The sequence below is a fragment of the Leptonychotes weddellii genome, chromosome 3 (genome assembly GCF_054177405.1).
Source record: "Leptonychotes weddellii isolate Sample4059 chromosome 3, ASM5417740v2, whole genome shotgun sequence".
Lineage (NCBI taxonomy): Eukaryota > Metazoa > Chordata > Mammalia > Carnivora > Phocidae > Leptonychotes > Leptonychotes weddellii.
In genome coordinates, this window is record NC_138371.1 from 98,225,629 (window position 1) to 98,244,590 (window position 18,962).

The window sequence follows — 18,962 nt, forward strand, 5'->3', positions numbered from 1 at the left end:
ATGGAAGATTGGTACGGTTTATGGTGGGTCTTGATAGAAGGCAGGAAGGTGGAGATGGGTAACACATTTGTATAGGCGTTGAGGTTGAAAGAGTCAAGTCAGATGTTTTGAGGAAGCACTTAAGAAAAACAAATCATAAAAATTTCTAAAATATGGCAGAAATAAAACTTAAATGAAAGTATTAAATAAAGACACTAGATCTTTCATGTATAGTTTACTTTAACTTAGTTTGGATTAGCTGTGTTTTTTGAGAAAGGTTTTAATTAGTAAATGCATTGAAAATTAATACAAACTGCCTCCCATTTTTTTAACATTTTCTAATTAAATATTATTTTTTGTATGTGATTTGGAAAATATAAAATCACAAAAAAAATGAAAATTCATCAGTGATTTCTCCCTTATACAAGGTTTTGGTGAACACTTTTTCAGGACTTTCTTCTCATCAATATACTAGGGATCATCCTGAATATACTATGTCATAGGCATATTTCTTAATTCATTATGACCTTTTTTCTATGCCATTTAATATCTTTCTTTATACAAAAGCATATTTTTAATATATACTCCATATTCTAGGAAAATGATAAATCTTGTTTTTTTAATATTTTTATTTTTTCATATACTTATATTTATTTTCCAAATTTTTACTTAAAAAAATAAAATAGACATTAGGAGAAGAAAGGGAAAAATGAAGAGGGGGAAATTGGAGGGGGAGATGAACCATGAGAGACTATGGACTCTGAGAAATAAACTGAGGGTTCCAAAAGGGAGGGGGTGGGGGGATGGGTTAGCCTGGTGATGGGTATTAAAGAGGGCATGTTCTGCATGGAGCACTGGGTATTATGTGCAAACAATGAATCATGGAACACTACATCAAAAACTAATGATGTACTGTATGGTGACTAACATAACATAAAATAAAATAAAATAAAATAAATAAATAAAACAGAATTTGCAGTAAACCAAAAACAAACTAAGATAAAAAATGAGTAAAGAATAGAATAAAATGTTAAAAATGTTTTAAGAATGCATTAAAATTAAGGATTAAGGATAAATAAAACAAGAGTAAATAGCAATGGTCAATGATTAGTTATTTCCCCATCAATCAAACATAACTAATTTGATTTTGACCAAAATTTCTTTCATCTAATGTATTAAATTCATAACATGCTAATATACACTTATATATACACCCCTTCAGAATTAGTATATTAGGAAAAACTTGTCTGTTTAGCATATAATACACATTTACTCTTAAATAGTGTTAGCACAGGTGGAATGACAACAACAGGAGGAATGATAATAATGAAATGCTAAAATGTTTAGACATATGCTAAATTCCCTCTTGATAAATCATTAGAAATAGTAAGGCATTTTTATTTCCATTATACAGATGGAAAGATTAAGGCTCTTTGAGTTTCAGTAATTTATCCAAGATGCAGAACATGTAAGAGATGCATGTAGAATTTCAGAGACTTAATGTCAAAGCGTTAGCATTTTTTACTCACAATTACTCTACTAGAAAAGTGCTTAAAATTTTAAGATGAGTAGTGTGTGTGTGTGTGTGTGTGTGTGTGTGCGCGTGTGTGTGCTCAGCAGAGGTGGTGCACAGGTGGAAGGGAAGGGAAACATCTTTCCTGGCTCTGGCACCTCACTGGGACAACAACACAGCAGCAGCTAATAGAGTTTGTTCCTGGGGGAATACCTATGCATCTCCATGAATGTGACTTATTGTCCCATTAAATAATTAAAGATTCATTTATTACTGAAAAGCTTTACCAGTGGTTGCCCCCAGCTCCCAGTTGGCCTGACTATTGCCTGATAGCAAATGACATGTTCCTTTCTTACCATTCTGTGCCACTATGGGGTGAACCTCAACTAGTGAATAACTATAGGGTGTGAAATTTGGCCCCCTTTTTCCCAAGTTGGAACAATTTTGGTTCAGTTTATAATCTAGAGCTCCCTGTACCCAACTGTATCTGATTAACCAGCTCCTACAATTACAGTTGTGTACAGTCAGTGATATGCAATAGTTATATCTGGGTCAGGACCATAAGGATATGGAAATCAGATAGAAAGTGCCATTATCAGCTCATCTCTCCATTTTTGCATGCATTTACTTGCTCACACACTTGCACATTCACTCATTCATTTAATTATTTGTTTATTCAAAATATTACATGAGCATTGTTGTGTTTGCTTATTTGCTTTAAAGTACAAATATTTCATGTGCTGAGTCCTGAGAGTATAGAAATTACTAACACAGAGTCCGTCCATTCAAAGGACCCATGGTCTAATGAAGGAAACAACTATTTACATCAGTACCCTAACGTACCTGGTATTTTATATGAGAAACCACGAGTGACCAGAGAGCAGTATGGTTGGGAGGGTCACATGCCATCAGAAAGGCTTTATAAAAGAGGGAATACTTGATTTATTGTTTGTTGGTGAGGGGATGGCATAGGTGGTTCTCCAAGAAAAGAAGAAAGGAAAGAATGGGTATTCCAAACAGATTACTGGTGAGGCAAAGAGCAATGACATAGTCAAGTTAACCAAACTCAGAACAGCCAGAGCACAGAACAGGGGAAGAAGGGTCAGGAAAGAATGTCTGGAAGGAAGTCTCTAGGTAGAGGCTCTGAGTGCTGTTTCAGCGCTGAGAATTCACTCCATACCAACAACCAGCTTTTACCAGTGGGCATGGCAGCCATTCCAGATGGCTCATGCCCACTGCACTGTAATGGGTGGGTTGAAGAAACAGGGTTGTTGAAATATAGAAAGAGGACCCTTCATCAGTCACCTTCTCCTGGAATAGAGAAAATTAGGAAAGCCGAATTGACAAGACATGGTCCCCATTTGCGAGTAGGGGTAGGAAATAAGGATGAGGACTAACTGAGGAAAAAGAAAGAAATTAGGTTCTCCGCAAGGATGACTCATACAGCCTAGTACAGTGACATCATGTTCATATATTCTTTGAAACCTTCTCTCCAGAAAGAGATATTGCTTAAATTCAATGAAACTTTTTTTTTATAATAAATGCTCGATAATCCATTAAGTAGAACAGTCTCTATCCTGAGAGGCACTATACATCTCCCACTTCAGCAGGTTTTCCATGAATTTGATCACAGAACACAAATATCTCCCTTTGTGTATCTTCTCGTTTTTGATAGGTTGGCAGTTTTGAAGCAGATTTTTCTACTCACTCAGCCTTAATTAAATCTGCAAATACAAAAGTGGGGTATTTCTAAAGGTTGTATTATTCCATCTAAATACCATGGCTTAATGCTCTTTTGGGCTTATGGAATAATGAAAGCGTAGAGATAAAAGAAAAAAGAATCTTTAATATATTTCAGGTATATCAACAAGAAAAGTTGGAAATCTGATAGTTCACTCAATCCTAAATTCTATCTTTAATATTTTGTAAGGAAAATTTCTGTAGGGTGTTGGGGTGGGAAGGAGGGGTGACATAATTGTCCATCCATCATCTTGTGATAATGTTAAAGATGTATGCACCCAAAGCATTAACAGTTAATTTTAACAAGCAATTATTAAGCTTTTCTTAGTACCTAGTACTTATTCATATATTCAGCCTGCCTTTTATGGTAATAAAGGGAAGGGAATAAATATTTTTAAGTACCTACTAAATGTCAGATATAATCACAAGCCGCTTTGCATGAGACACTTCACCTGATCTGCACAACAGCTCCATGTGCTCTAATCTTGCAAGTGAGCAGGAAGAGGCTCAGAGAGTGGAAATGCCACACAAGGGCAGCGCCAGGATTCCAGAAGGGATCCCAAAAGGATTTCTCTCTAGGGCCAAGGCTCATGTTCTTTGTTCATATGCCTCGTCATGTCATATTTTGATTTATCCTAAACCATTCTTTCAAAATTAGATGAAGCTCTTCTACTGCTAGAATTCTAGAAGTGAAACATACTTTTTATTTAAAATCAGATTGTTTAGACGCAAATAAAAAGAATAAACTAGAACTTAACTTTTGCCACTGTTTAAAGGAAGACAGGAAATAAAGTCTACAAATATCAATTTCATTTTCTCTTGGAGTGAGCAGGGCTAGAACACTTTTTTTGAAAACAAAAACTAAAAATGTTATCCCATTAGTTTAATAGATGAGGTTTTGTATCCTCTTGAAGTTTCCCGCCCTGAAATGGCCATGCCGTCCCCTGTGGTGCTGAATTTCAATGTAGGTTTCTTCCCCGTTCTGGTGGTCATCATCATCCTAAGAGATATCCCCATGATGAGTGGTTCTTGTTCACCTGTGTGAAGCCTTGGCCTAGTCTATGGGACTAAGTGGATCAAATATCCACCTGCAGTCAGTGCACGAGAAACCTAATTTCATTTCAGATGGCCGCTCCAAGGTGTTCCTCTTAATGACTGAAATGTATGAGGACAACTTATTTGTTCTTGTTGCTTTTTCTCTTTTTAATTAGGTTATTAAAGGGACAGAATCATACCAGCCATTTGTGTGCTCATTGTAATAAAGCTGGCAGGAATCAAATCAATTTTAAAATGGCCAATTAGGGAAACACAATTCCTAATTCCTAAGTTCAAGACAATTTAAACAGGGGCAACAGGCTTGCATGATAAAGATAGTCCAATTGTTAGTTATCTTCACATCTTTTTATTTAATCACACTTATAGATACTGTTCTAAGTGCTTTATGAATATTGACTCATTTATTGCTCTTAGCAAACTCATTATTATAGCCCTTCTAAATTATCACCCATTTTGCAGAAGAAGACAGTCACAGAAAGTTAAGTGACTTGCCTAAATTCTCATAGTTTGTAAGGAATGGAGCACAGATTTAAAACCAGCCAGTCAACTTTCCATCCTCTGTTTGTTCTGCCTTAAACTAAGATGTTTGTTTCATCCCTTCCAAAACCTTCCCCGCTCACTTCCCACCGTTAAGACTAACAGAGGTAGGAAAGCGAACCACATTAGAGAGAGAGAAAATACAAAGGCTCACTCACATACAGTTGACCTACATTGAAGAATGTGCAGTCCAGATGAAATTTTACCCCAAGACATGATGATGTCAGACACATAGGACAAAGGACCATAGGAGGAGATTAAGGGAGAAGTTGCCATTTTTAGAATCCATATTGAGCAAACATGACGCTGATTGAAAGGCTACTGAGTGTTAACGTAAAAACTATTTTTGTCATGGCCTGGACCCCTCACCTGCTAAGGAACAAAGGATTCTTTCTACTAGAGAAATGAGCTAATATATCTCTCTAGTCATTTCAGACCATAGCAGCAGTGTCACATGAAGGACTTCTGTATTTATTCACCAAATGACCTCATAAAATAGATTTATTTTTCATGTCCATCTTCCAGATGGGTTCACTGAGCTTTACAGATTTGATGTCGCTTACAGGTACATGGGTTCTAAGATAACATTGAAACCCTAAATTAAATGTAGATCTCCTTTTTTTTAAGAGATAATCTCCGTAGATGCTGTCTTGAGAACAACCAGCCAACCCTGAAAGAGCAATTCTGTAAAGAGAGGATAGTTTTCCACATAAAGTCCAATGATAGATTACCTTTGGTTATTTCTCATGGCTTCTTCTTTCATGTCTATAATTATAAAAGTAAAGGCATGATGTTTAAAGTTGATTCATGGCCAATTACTACCATTCTATGCCTATATCCTGTTCTGAACTACCCTAAAGGGAGAGTGAGTCAAAGGAATAACTTTCCCCAAAGTCTTGTAAATTAGTCAGAAGTGTAGTTTTCAGCAAACCTATTGTTTGATATAATACTCCCCTCTTCATATGTTTTTCCCCTTGATATTCCTCTGTGCCCTAAAGCTAGACTATAAACACTGCATCTACTTTGTGACCTTGGTTCCTGATTATATCTGCGATACTAAAAGAGAAAAGAAAACTCATTATGAAGTTTCACTTATGATCCTGTCATTATTTGAAAATTACGGGAGCTATTGCAAACAATTTCAGATCGGCATTTTCTTTTTATCATCTTGAATGTGTAATTAATTATAAAGGACCTGAGTTACACTAAAGTTGGGACTTTCATAGTTTTTATTTCAAGCAGAGATTACTCAGATTTGAATATTATAATAATGTTTACCATTTAAAAGATCAGCATGTAATTTGGCCAAACCTTTTTGATTCTGAACAATAATGAAAGGACTAAGAGGTTAATAAATAGCAGATAAGATTGTCTATGGATTTGTCTTTTAGAGCTTATATTAATCTTTTCTGGGTGGATAGGTATTTAAAAATATTAGTCCAGATAAACATATTGTCAATCTTGCCTTTCATTTCAAGTGAATCCCATTTCTTTTGTTTGCATTTAAATCCACTTTGATGAGTCACAAATAAAATATATTATATCATAAGAATCATAAAATGCAGGTGTTGAGATGAAAGAGCATTTTAGCACCTGCATTTTATGGGGATAATACAGTTAAAAGAAAAAAAGAAGTTTGCTTTGTCTTTGTTTCCTCTGAGAAAGAATTTAAAAGTATTTGGTCCACCTAGAAAGAAACATGTCAAACTAGCAATGTGTTTAAAAATAAAAAGGGGGATAAAGCAAAGATATAGAAAGCCTGTTTTAGGGTAAAAACACCCATGTATGCATATTAGAAGATGCTTTAATAAATGGCATTATAAATATAAAAAGTGAAAATAATTAAGAATACACATGCTACAACTGCCAGTTATGACTTTCTAGCTTATTTGTATTTCTAAGAAACCAAAGTGGGTACATCTTTAAAAGCAGTCACCACACCCAGAATGCGTGCCTTGTCTGTAAACCTGAGGTACAGGTGTACATATGAACCCTTCCAGGGAAAATGACAAGTGAGTCCTCGGTCAGCTTTGGCATTCTCCAGGACTCCAAACAAATACAAATTTGTAGATCAAAGGATGCCACAATCAATCCAGTGTCTGATCCTGGCAGCCAGGGCTTTAAAATAATGTTAAGAGAATGTCTTGGATGAAGCAAAATCAAACAGCTCCACCAGAGAGGAAGATCCATCTATTTTTAAAAGGGCTTAACCCACAGAGTCAGGTGCTCCAGGACCAAGTAAACACCTGTGAGCTTTTAAGTGGTTGATTCCCTTCATGTTTGTATTTATTTGTACCTTGATTTCGAAGGGTCCTGAACCTGGCTCTGCCTTTTCCCAAGATGGGAGGTGGAATTGAGCTAACATTCTGAACTTCTTTTAGCTCCTGGAGGTGGTGCCTTCAACAAATGCCCTTTCACACTGGCTGCTGAAAGCCTACAATGTTTGATGCTAAAAAGTTACTGGCAGAACTCATCTCTCACTCCATTCTTTAACTGAGCTCTTCCAAATTTAATGTTTAAAAGTGTTCAACAAAGAAGTTCTCTACTAAACGATTGATTTTCTTAAGCAAAACAGAATTCATTTACAGAATAAATTCAAGAACAAAGTTGCAAAGTTACTGAATTTGGTAGTAAAACTTTTCCTCTTAAAATGTCTTCACTGGGGATCCTCTGATCACATACCATGGACAAAAACTGGCAACAATCAAAATGCTACACTAGGGCTCTAGGGGACAGGGTGGCAAGGGCTGGATCTGATCATTTTTTTTTTTTAGATGTGAGAAGAACCATGAAATAAAATTAGCATGTTTAACTTCCTTTCTAGAGCAGAGAGCCATTAGAGAGGAAAGTTGCATTACAAGGTTGAAGATAACTGACTCTAAAAAGTAATGGGGAGAAAATGGAGGGAGAAAAACCCAAAGGAATGATGAATAACAATGCATCGGGATATACCAGATGACTCCCTGTGGTCTGCTTATGTTATCTTCCCTAGCACTCACACCACCTTGTGAGGTCGGGCTAGCATCCCCTCTTACAAATGACCAACCTGAGGTTCGGTAGTGTATATTTTAATTTCAGCTGAAATTAAGTTCTGAAAAAAGATCATCTGTCCCTTTGGGTGCAGACCTTCCCACACTGCAATTTAGCTGTGTTTACACATGCAAGGGTTTGCATTTTCCTAATGGCTAGGATGGTGCTCACTCTGTGTGTGTTGTGGGGTGGGGGTGGAGAAGGCTCATTGTTATGCAGTTTCTCATTGTAATACCACTTAGAGACACTCTCAAAATTCTAATTTTCAATTAGTAATAATCGTGCCTCGGATAAACTTCATTGGCTATGATACTGTCACTGCGCAAAGCTCAAAATTCTAATTTTCAGCTCTCGTTGATGTTCACATTTGAGTCACAACTGGCCTTCGTATCATTTCTAATGTGCATTCACTAAAGAGTAACAAAATAAAGTCAATCACGTGATAGTGACAACACGTCTCATCCATCAAATTATGGTAAAATGTTTAAAATGTAAAGATCTAAACATCTGTTCTTAAAATGGTCACAGTTACGTAACTTAGTCTTCAGAATGAATGAAAAAAATTGTTTCCTGGAGCCCCCATAATTTAATTAGAAGTTTGATATGTTGTTTATACTTTTGTCAAACCATTCTAAATATTCCCTCCAAATCTGGTTAGAATCCATTAATCCATTCTCATTTCATGGGGTAACAAATGAATAGACATTAAGACAGAAACAGAACTTTATTTCTGTGCTTTGTCATCAAAACTCTCCAAGACAACAAGAGTTGGCCAGATTATTTTGCATAAGGCAAGGTGAGACCTTTTACTTTGATTCTGAAGAAAGGGAGGAAAAAGGGTTGAGAGGAAATTTAAAAGAGAAGTGAAGCCAGAGGAAAGGTGAGATGAAGAGGAGAGAGATACTTCAACGATGGATTGCAAGGGGCTTTTTAAGCTGGGAGTGCTCAAGTGATCCATTTCAAGTCGCACGTCTTGCTTTCCAGTCATTGCATCCATCTTGTGATAATTTTGAATTGATGTTAATGAAGGAAATGGAGTATGTGTTTGGGGGCATGCAGGGTGTGATGATGAGATGATTCTAATACTAGAAAGTAGCTTTAAGCTAAGGTGAACAGTTAATGAAGGATGCCTAGAGATGTGCTGGACGTCGAAGGGGGGCTTTGAGATTCTTGAAGGAAGCTTTCATCAATGGCTTTCTGCACCCCTTCTTAGTTCAGGAGCTAGAAGACAGCCATTGACATCTTGACTACATACATGTTACAAGCAAGTACACATACATGCTACATCTACACATAGGATTATACATACATTTAGGTGTTTACTAAGAGCCTTGTTTTCACATGCCTTATTTAACCCTTGTAACATTTTTGATGTAATTTTTGTTCATAGCCTCTTTTTATCATTGAAAAACTAGGGCCCAGGAAGATTAGATACTGTTTCATAAATATATATAGTTAGAATATAATGGACTTAAATACAAATGTGTCTGATTCCAAAGCCCACGATTCCAAAATTCCGTGATATTTAACACTAAAATTTCCTGATTTAACTAAATAACAAGCATAGCAAAAACACTTTTTGTACACTTACCATGGGCCAGCACTATTTTAAGAATATCTGTGAACTCATTATGTCTCAGTAATCATGATGTATTACTAATTTCCTCCTTTTAGGAAGAGAGAGAGAGATAAGGTAACTAGCTCATGATCACCACGCTGAGGATTCAGGACATCGCACAGGCAATATCCCTGGAGTCTCTATTCCTTTGCTTCACAGTATCTCCTGCATGTCACGGAAACCACTTGAAAGTTCCATGTCATGTAAAAATATCTGTTATTTAAATATTAAATGGCAGTCTCAGTCTTTAAACCAGAGTCCACTACGAAAACCAGTGCTTCTTTTTTTTTTTTAATTAGTGGTTCTCAGATTTTAAAGATTTGTAAAATAAGATTTAAAAAATACCACCTAATAATATTGTACTGCATATCTGAAAGTTAATAAAGAGAGTGAATCTTAAAAATTTTTATCACGAGAAAATAATTTTGTAACTATGAATGGTGGATGGATTTAACTCGAATTATCATGGTGATGATTTTGCAATATATACAAACATTGAATCATTACACTGTACACCTGAAGCCAATATAATACTATATGCCAATTATACCTCAATTCAAAAAAAAACAAAGGGCATTTGTTTACTGGGTCTAAAAGTAAATGCTGATTTCAGAGGTCACTTCCAGCATCCTATCTGGTTAGCAAGAGAGATCAAACACTGAGGGTTTTAAATTCTGTTTAACCCATTCAATTCAAAGTTAATACATTAAATGCAGCTTACAGACACCTGACTTAGTAGGGAATAAATTTTAATAATGATGGTATCAGTAACAGTTATTTGATGCTACTATTATCTTCAAAGGGTAGTGAAAGAGTCGATCATTTTCAAATAAATGTTTCCTTTCTAGAGTATAGTCTGTAGAGTATTGCTGGCCATAAGACAAATACAAATTTAACAGAAGTCTAAAAAAAGATTCCTTGTAAATTTTCCATGTCAAATTTAAATAGAGAATTTAAACTCTAGAAATGAATTTATAGGAAAAAGAGCAGTAGTCCTCAACATATAAATATCTCTCCCACCACCTAATTGGAATATTAATGCTTAAATCAAGAGTCCATAAATAAAGTACTATACAGTAAATGCAATAAAAAGTAAAGGAAGTCCCTATTTCCTGCAGCCTTCTGTCAGCACTAAAACAGGAACATTTCATCTCAGAAACAGAAAATCTTAAACCCTTCACAGTTAACACAGTATTTTAATGTAGAGCTTAATGTTGCAGGAATTTTTCAGACCCTAAAAAATAAAAACAACAAAAGCCACCATTTCTCCTGATCATTATGTAAAAGAACACTTTAACACCAAAATATATGAAAAGGCATTCTGGGTTTAGTGGGGTTTTTGGTTTGTTTTTTGTTTGTTTGTTTTGTATTTTTTTTTTTCATTTTATTACACACTGGTATTCTTTGTCATCATTACCTAACCTTCTTTGGGGAGTAACTTAATTAATGTCTTTTGATGAAAGCCTGGCGGACAGATGACCCCAGGGGAATATTAAGAAGCCCATAGAGAGGGACACCTGGGTGTCTCAGTAGGTTGAGTGTCTGCCTTCAGCTCAGGCCATAATCCCGGGGTCCTGGGATCCAGTCCCGCATCTGGCTCCTTGCTCAGTGGGGAGCCTGCTTCTCCCTCTCCCTCTGCAGCTCTCCCTGTTTGTGCTCTCTCTCTCTCTGACAAATAAATAAAATCTTAAAAAAAAAAAAAAGCACATAGAGAACTCTCTGAAACCAAAAGGACAGTGGGATCACATGGGAAAAGCAGGCTAATGCACTGCCAGTGCGAAAGACACAGGGGAGAGGCTTGGAGAAGTGAGTCAGGGGCACCAAGGCCAAAGCTCTGTTCCTGGCATAGGCCAAGGTAGGGGAAGAGGCCCTGAACCCTCCAGGATATGCAGTTTTAGTGTCTCCAGATTTAGCTCTCTCTTTTACGTGTTTTAGAGGAAAATGTGGTTTAAAAGCCCAGTGGTAAACAAACATCATCCTGCTACATCCCAGATCTTTTTCAAAAGAAAACAAATGGCATATTTGCTCATCTATCTCTGCACATGTACAAATTGAGGCCTTTGAAGACAACTTGAATATTGGTTCCTTGTCAGAGAAGATTTATTCATTACCCCGTGGGTTTGATTATTAGATTGATATTGCAAATACTGACATTTGTTAATTAATTTTTGAAAGAGTATTTCTGCTCAGCTTTAGAGTTGAGGAAATTCATTTCACTAAATGTCACATGAGAATGGGAAGAAAGAGAACTAAAATTTGGACCTCAATGCCATAATTATTTTTTTCCCAAATATATATTTCTTAGCAAAAAAAAAAAAATCATGAAATTGTGCTCTTTATATGTTTCCTTTCAGAAAGACTAAGCCTGAAGAATTTAAAGGAAACATGAATTTCAGCATCGTTTATTAAACTAAAGAAGTAAGTACCTATAAGTATTTAATTTGTGATTTTATGAATAATAATATTGCTACATTCTTCATTTATTTTCTTTTGGACATATAAAGAATTTACTCGGAAGTCTTTAGCCATAGATTTCCACAATATTTAATAAACATGTTCCCAAGAAACACATTCAACTCTGTCTACCTTGCTCTCAACATAGGGACAGACTCCATTCTCCCTTTTTCTGAGCCTTCTTTATCTGATCCTTTGTATTCTCCCACAGATCAGCACTCTTTTGTGAATGGTGGTGATGAGATTATGCCATTCACTACTTTTGAAAATAAAAATCACTTTTTGCTTGGGGTAACAACTGAAAGAAATTACCTTATTAAAAAGCCCCATGATAGCAGATCCTTAGGAATGTCTGTGTTTCCTGTCAAATATCTGAGGGAAATTTACATTTAGTTACAGAGCCCTCTTAAAAATCCAACAGCCCCTCTGCTACCTTTCCCTCATTTTGAGCTCTAAAACAGAGTTAAGTGGGACAACTAGAGATTCTAATTCAATGCCAATTTTGCAGAAGACTTGCCCTTATAATAAACTGTGTCTCCTTTCACTTCATTATTAACTGCTCACCAAAATATCCATCCACCTATCCACCTATCCATCCATACGTCCTTCTATTCATGATGACACAACTTGGTCTGATCTTCAAACATAGGAGAATTAGGATAAAAATGGAGAAAACCAACTCCATTATTTTTAAAAAGAAATTTTATTTTATGACCAGGACAGATTTTTGCTCCATTAAAATTATATTTTATGGAGACATAATATCATATTCTTGAAATTTCAGATTCTGTATTGTTATTTGTACATTGTCTTAAATGTAATTAATTTTTTCAGCCATGTCTTTATACCACTGCCATGATCAATAATCTTCAGTGTTTTCTTCATCATCTACTATATTTCCTGCTAGGGAGGCAGTTTTGTGTCATTCCATTCATTCCTTCATGTTAAATACATGAGCATGAACAAATGAATAGAATCATTCAACGGTTGTACATTGAACCTCTACTGTATGCCAAAATTATACTAAATATTGGGGATAAAATGTTGAATGATATGCCATCTCTACCCTCAAGGAACTTTGGACTAGTGGAGACAGACAAGTCAACTTATGATTAAATTTTTGTGTCTCCAACACAATTTTTGTGTGGTTATCCTCTGTGCAACCCAAGATCTTGGCAAAGTACTTCCACACTATCAGAAATCATGAATAGCTTCCTAGGAGAAATAAATTATGGATTAACACAATGACCTTGGACACTGGAGTCCCAAAGACCTGATTGAATCCTGGCTAACCAAATATCTAGTCTTGGAATTCTTTGAGCTTCCTCATCGGTAAGCAGTTGTTAATAGCATCTGTTTTATAAAGATATTATGAACAGCAGATGAAACGATTATAATTAATTCATCCCTTCAACAAATCTTTATGGAACTCCTAAATATGCCAGGCATAGCAGTGAACAAAATTCCTGCCCTCACTCTCTAATAGGGAAGAAAGGCAATGAACAAACAAGGAAATGGATATGTAATGTATGGCAACTAAAAGTACTATGAAGAAAATATTGATGGTTGCGCTAGAGGTTAAAGAGTGCAGTTTGAGATAAAAGACCTCAGTGATAGCATGACATATGGGCAGAATCATGAGATACTAGGATGAAGTCATTCTAGGCAAATTCAAAGGCCCTGGGGTGTGAGCTTGTTTAGTCTGTTCAAAACACAAGAGAGTCCAGTGCAGTTGAACATAATGAATGGAAGGAGAACAAAATTAGAGATATTAGCAAGAGTACATTATATATGGCCTTGCACAGCTGCCTTTGAATTCTCTTCTAAGAGGGCTGGGAACTATTGGTGTATGCTGAACAAGGGAGTAACATGATCTGACTCACAGATCTCTCTGGCTGTTGCAAGAAAGAAACCTGTGGATATGGGAAACAAAGTGAAATGAGATTAGTTAAGAAGCTATTGCCCTTAGGCTAGGTGGGAGATGACTATTTTTTAAAAATGCTAAGTGATGAGAACTGGACAGTTCAAAGTGTGTTGGAAGGTGGTCCTTACAAGATATGCTGATATGCTAGATATGGTCTGTATGTAGCGGTGTGCTGGTAAATGTTTAACAACCAGTTTTCTGGAAATGAAAAAGCCTTGATATGTCATATTTGCCAGTTTCACTGATGTACATACTCCCAACATGGTTGATATCAAGCTACAAATGTGATTCCACTGAACACAGAGTTAGAGAGCAATATGCACAGTCCACTCTCCTGAGTCCATGCCCATCAGCTCAGCTCAGCACAACACTTGTGGAAGGCATCCTTGAAGACGGTCCTTAGTGATGCCCACTTTCTGGTATTCATTGTCATGATGTAACAATCCCCTCCACTCAAGGATGAATAAAACATGGCAAGAGTGATTGAATATCACTTGAAGATTAAATGACAAGAAGACTGTGACTTTCCTCTTCAGCACACACTCTTGTTTTCTCACTGACTCTCTTCTCATGGTCGCTCTTGCCCTCCATCTCTTGGTTCACTCATATGGGGGCCAGCAAGCAGTCATGTTGTAAAGGGCTCCACAGGGAGGCTCAAATGACAAAGAAAGGATCCAAGGTCCTTAATCTAACAACCCATCAGAAATGGAAGCATGAAAAAACTACACAAGTGAGTCTGGAAGCAAACCCCTCAATCCCAGTGGAGTCTGGAGATGACTAGAAAACAGCTATCCTGTAACCTGGGGAAAGACTTTGAGGCAGAGAGCCACAACCAAGTCATGCCTTGACTCCTGACTCACAGAAATCGTAAGATAATATGACATTTAATTTAAGCCATTACATTTGGGGCAATTTGTTATGCAGCAATATGTGAGTAATATACACTGTAAAAGAAAGAGAGGGGTTAGGATAACCTAAGTTTTGGTTCCTGAGCATCTGAGTAAATATTGCTGCTGCTTAGTGAGTGCATGAACACTAAGAAAAATCAAGGTTTGGGTATAGAAATTGAAGATTTGGTAAAATAAGGGCTATTTTAAGGTAGCTTTTAAACATTCTAGTGGAAATGACAGGTAGATAGTTATTTATATGAATCTGAGATCAGGGAAGGTATTATGGATAAAGATACAAATTCGGGGGCCATCAGCTGGTCTTTAACTCCATGGAGTCATTTGTATCATCTAGAAAATTAGAGCAGATTGAGAGGAGAGAACATCAGAAGATAAGGCAGAGAGGAGAGAGGGAGTGAAAGGACTATAAAACATGTGAGTCTGAGGGAAGGAACTGTTTGAAGAAAATGTGATCAACTGGGTCAAATATTGGCTCTGAGGTGAGTGGAATGAATATTGAGAATTTACCATCATATTTCTCATTGTTGAGGCCATTAATGAATCTGACCATGTGTGCTCAGGTAGTGTTAGAAACAAAAGCCCAAGAGAGACTGGGAAGTGAGCAAATGGAGGTAACAAATATTGACTAATTTTTTTGGATAATGTTTTCATAAAGATGTGTTCAGAGAAATGGAGCAGTGGTCATGGGGATAATGTATCCCTTTGAATGGGAATAAAGAAACAGCATACAGGTATGAATCAGGGTAAAGAAAGATTTAGCTGTGAGGAGATCAAAAAGGTACTCACTGATTGGTTTTATTTCCTCAGTGAAACAAGAAACAAGATCGGGAACTGAAAACGAGAAAGGGTGATGGGTTGTGGAAGTCTGAAGGGCTGTTGATAGGGGAATTAGCCTTTTCAGAAACTGAGATAGTGATTTGTGAAGAGATATACACTGGACTTGCTAGACAATGCTGAGATCCCACTTGAGATTTCCATATTAAACATTTCAGTGAGAGCAGTCAGCATTTTTTGGTTCGCTTTCTCCAAATATGGTCAGCTGTCCTCAAAAAGGCACATAGTAGGCAGAGAGTGGATTTACTGAAAGATGTTTTTTCTAGGAGAATACAAGAAAAAGAAATGTTATGAGGGTGTGGAAATAGTGGATTATTTGGAAGCACTGGCAAGGAGAACCCTACTTCCAGGCAGGGCCAGCAGAAAATGAGGACTAGAGGACAGAGAGAGCCTCCTCTTTAAATGGAAGCAACGTCCTTAGAGACCTTCAGACTTATGTTAGAGCAAGAAGGTAGAGCAAGTACTCAGAGAAGAGGTAGAAGAAACGAGGCATATTGCTGAGAGACCAAACAGCACAAGTAAAGAATTTAGGGGACCTGGGAGAGAGGCAGACTGGGTCCAATTAGGAGGTTCATATCCCTGTGCAGTTGGTGGACACACGTGGGTTTGTTGTGTTTTTTCTTTTTTTTAAATTTTGTTAAGTTATGTTAATCACCATACATCACATCATTAGTTTTTGATGTAGTGTTCCATGATTCATTGTTTGCATATAACACCAGTGTTCCATTCAATACGTGCCCTCTTTAATACCCATCACCAGGCTAACCCATCCCCCCCTCCCCTCTAGAACCCTCAGCTTGTTTCTCAGAGTCCATAGTCTCTCATAGTTCGTCTCCCTCTCCGATTCCCCCCCCTTTATTTTTCTCTTCCTACCATCTTCTTCTTTTTTTAACATATGATGTATGATTTGTTTCATAGGTACAGATCTGTGATTCAACAGTCTTACACAATTCACAGCACTCACGGTTTGTTGTGTTTTCTGAGATAAAGGGGATAGAGACATGAGAGGATTACCCTGAAAATGTATGTGTGTACACGTGTGTATTGTGGGGGAGCCTGTTGTGTGTGGAAGATCAGTTCTAAGTTTACCTCCTGCCAAGGAATGTTTCTAAAGGTAGGAGGTGGGGAGATGGATGGGGTCCCACTAGAGGAATAGAGGGTTCTGTGGACCCCTCAAACTTGCTGGGCACCATTTTTTAGTGTAGTTATCACAGTAAAATGTATTTCTCAAAAATAATATCAGCATGAAACACTTGTACAGGAGCATGCACTAATCTTTGAAAGAATCCTGCTTAATCCCCGATATGGGTGGAAGTTATGAAAGGACTCATCCTGTCTTGTATTTTAACTCAGATGATGAAGGTCTGAGGCAGTGCCCTTTAGCAAATTGTGTTTGCAAGACATTAAGAAGGCATGAAACACTCTCAAAATGCCTTTTCCCCATATTTGGTTCTCACTGAAGTAAAAGCAACAGCAATGACAACATTTTGGAAGTCTTATCAAGTTTCTATCAGCTCATTAATATTCTTTTAATCTTCCATTTTCGGCAGTTTAATTTAGTTGATGTTTCTAATTTACATAGAGACAACATTCTTAATTGATTTAATCCCAGCTTCTGTCTTTCTAGCAAGCCTATTGCTATTTATTGATTTTCATTAATATATGCAGACCTCAGATTTAAGCTTTGAAATCCAAAAGTTCTCCTTTTGAACAGTCTTTCCTTTTGAACTAGATTATAACAGTTTTCTCTCTGCACCTGCCTATTCGTTAATGTATTCATTCATTTATTTAAAACATTCACTGAGTATTTATTATGTTCTAGGCAATATACCAGGTTTGTTTGTTGGGAGAAAACGATAATAAACAAATCATATGGAGTGATGAGGAAACATATCTCTGATGAAATGACATTTAGGTTGAGATCTTAAAATGAAAACAATCCTTTATAGGAAGAGTAGGATGCAGAGATTTGCCAGAGCAAGGAGCCACACATGCAGAATTGTTGTGCTTGTACAGAGCCTGGTGGACCACAGGGAGAATGGGATGGAGAGGATGGGGAGATTGACAAGGATCTGTGTATGTGGAACTTCAGAGGTCATGATGGAGAATTGTGGATATTATTCTATATGAAAAGGAAATAAATAGAAATGTTTTAGGCAGGAAAATAATTCTATTCATATGTGATCAAGACTGCTCAGAATGACAATTCTCCTGTCAGCCATAACCCCATGTGTTAGCACATGTAATTAAGAGCCAGAAGGATCTAGTTAGAAACCCCACTCTCAGTGCTTACCTGTTGCAGTGTATTTTGGTTATTTGATCTTTAGATATGTTATCTGTAGAAGAGGAATGATGATAATCCTTGGTGTTGCTTAAATGATTAAAGGAGTTGTAAAGAACACAGAGTAATACTGGCACAAAGCAAACACTCAAAATGTAAATTTTCGGGAAATTTCATAATTTATATTAGCTACTTCTAGCTTTGTAAGATTGTAATATAAATAATTAATGCATAGGGCATTTTATTTCATTTAAAAAGAGAGCAAAACAAATTTATACAATCATTTAACCACAATCAAAATATAAAACAACCCCATTTCACTAAAGAAATTGCCTCATGTCCTTTTTCTTTTTTTTTTAAGATTTTTTTTAAATTTATTTATTAGAGAGAGAGTGAGAGAGAGAGCGCAAGAGGGGGTAGGGTTAGAGGGAGAAGCAGACTCCCCGCCGAGCAGGGAGCCCGATGTGGGACTCGATCCCAGGACTCCGGGAATCATGACCTGAGCCGAAGGCAGTCGCTTAACCAACTGAGCCACCCAGGCGCCCACCTCATGTCCTTTTTCAGTCACTCCCTTTCTTCCACCAAAGAAGAGTTTCCTGGCAATCTGATTTTTGTCTCTATTGTTCTGCCTTTCTAAAATGTCTTATAAATGAAAGCAGGTAATATGCTCTCTTAACTGTAACTTCTTTCACTTAGTATCATATATTTGAACTTTATCCCTATTGGTGCACATATCAAGTCCATTCACTTTTGCTGAGAATATTAATTGTACGGATATACCATAATTCCATCCACCAGTTGAAAAGCATCTAGACTGTTCCCATTTGAGGCTCCTTTGAATAAGGTTACTATGAACATCTGTGTATAGGTCTTGTGGAAACATGTTTTCACTACCACTGGGTAAATTCCTAAAAGTGGAATTGCTGTTTTATACTAATGTTTAACTTTACAAGAAACTGTTGAAGAGCTTTCCAAAGTGGTTGTACCTTTTGGCATTCACACCAGCAGTGTATGAGAATTCTAGTTGCTCTACATACTCACCAGCACTTGGATTTTTTTTTCTAGTTGATTTATAATATTATCTCATT

At 36.8% G+C, this 18,962-nt stretch overlaps 1 pseudogene; it reads right to left on the bottom strand.

The window, feature by feature from the left end:
• Positions 1 to 8,107: 8,107 nt before the first annotated feature.
• Positions 8,108 to 8,185, bottom strand: LOC115939619 (U4 spliceosomal RNA; annotated as a pseudogene).
• Between the last annotated feature and the right edge of the window lie 10,777 nt (positions 8,186 to 18,962).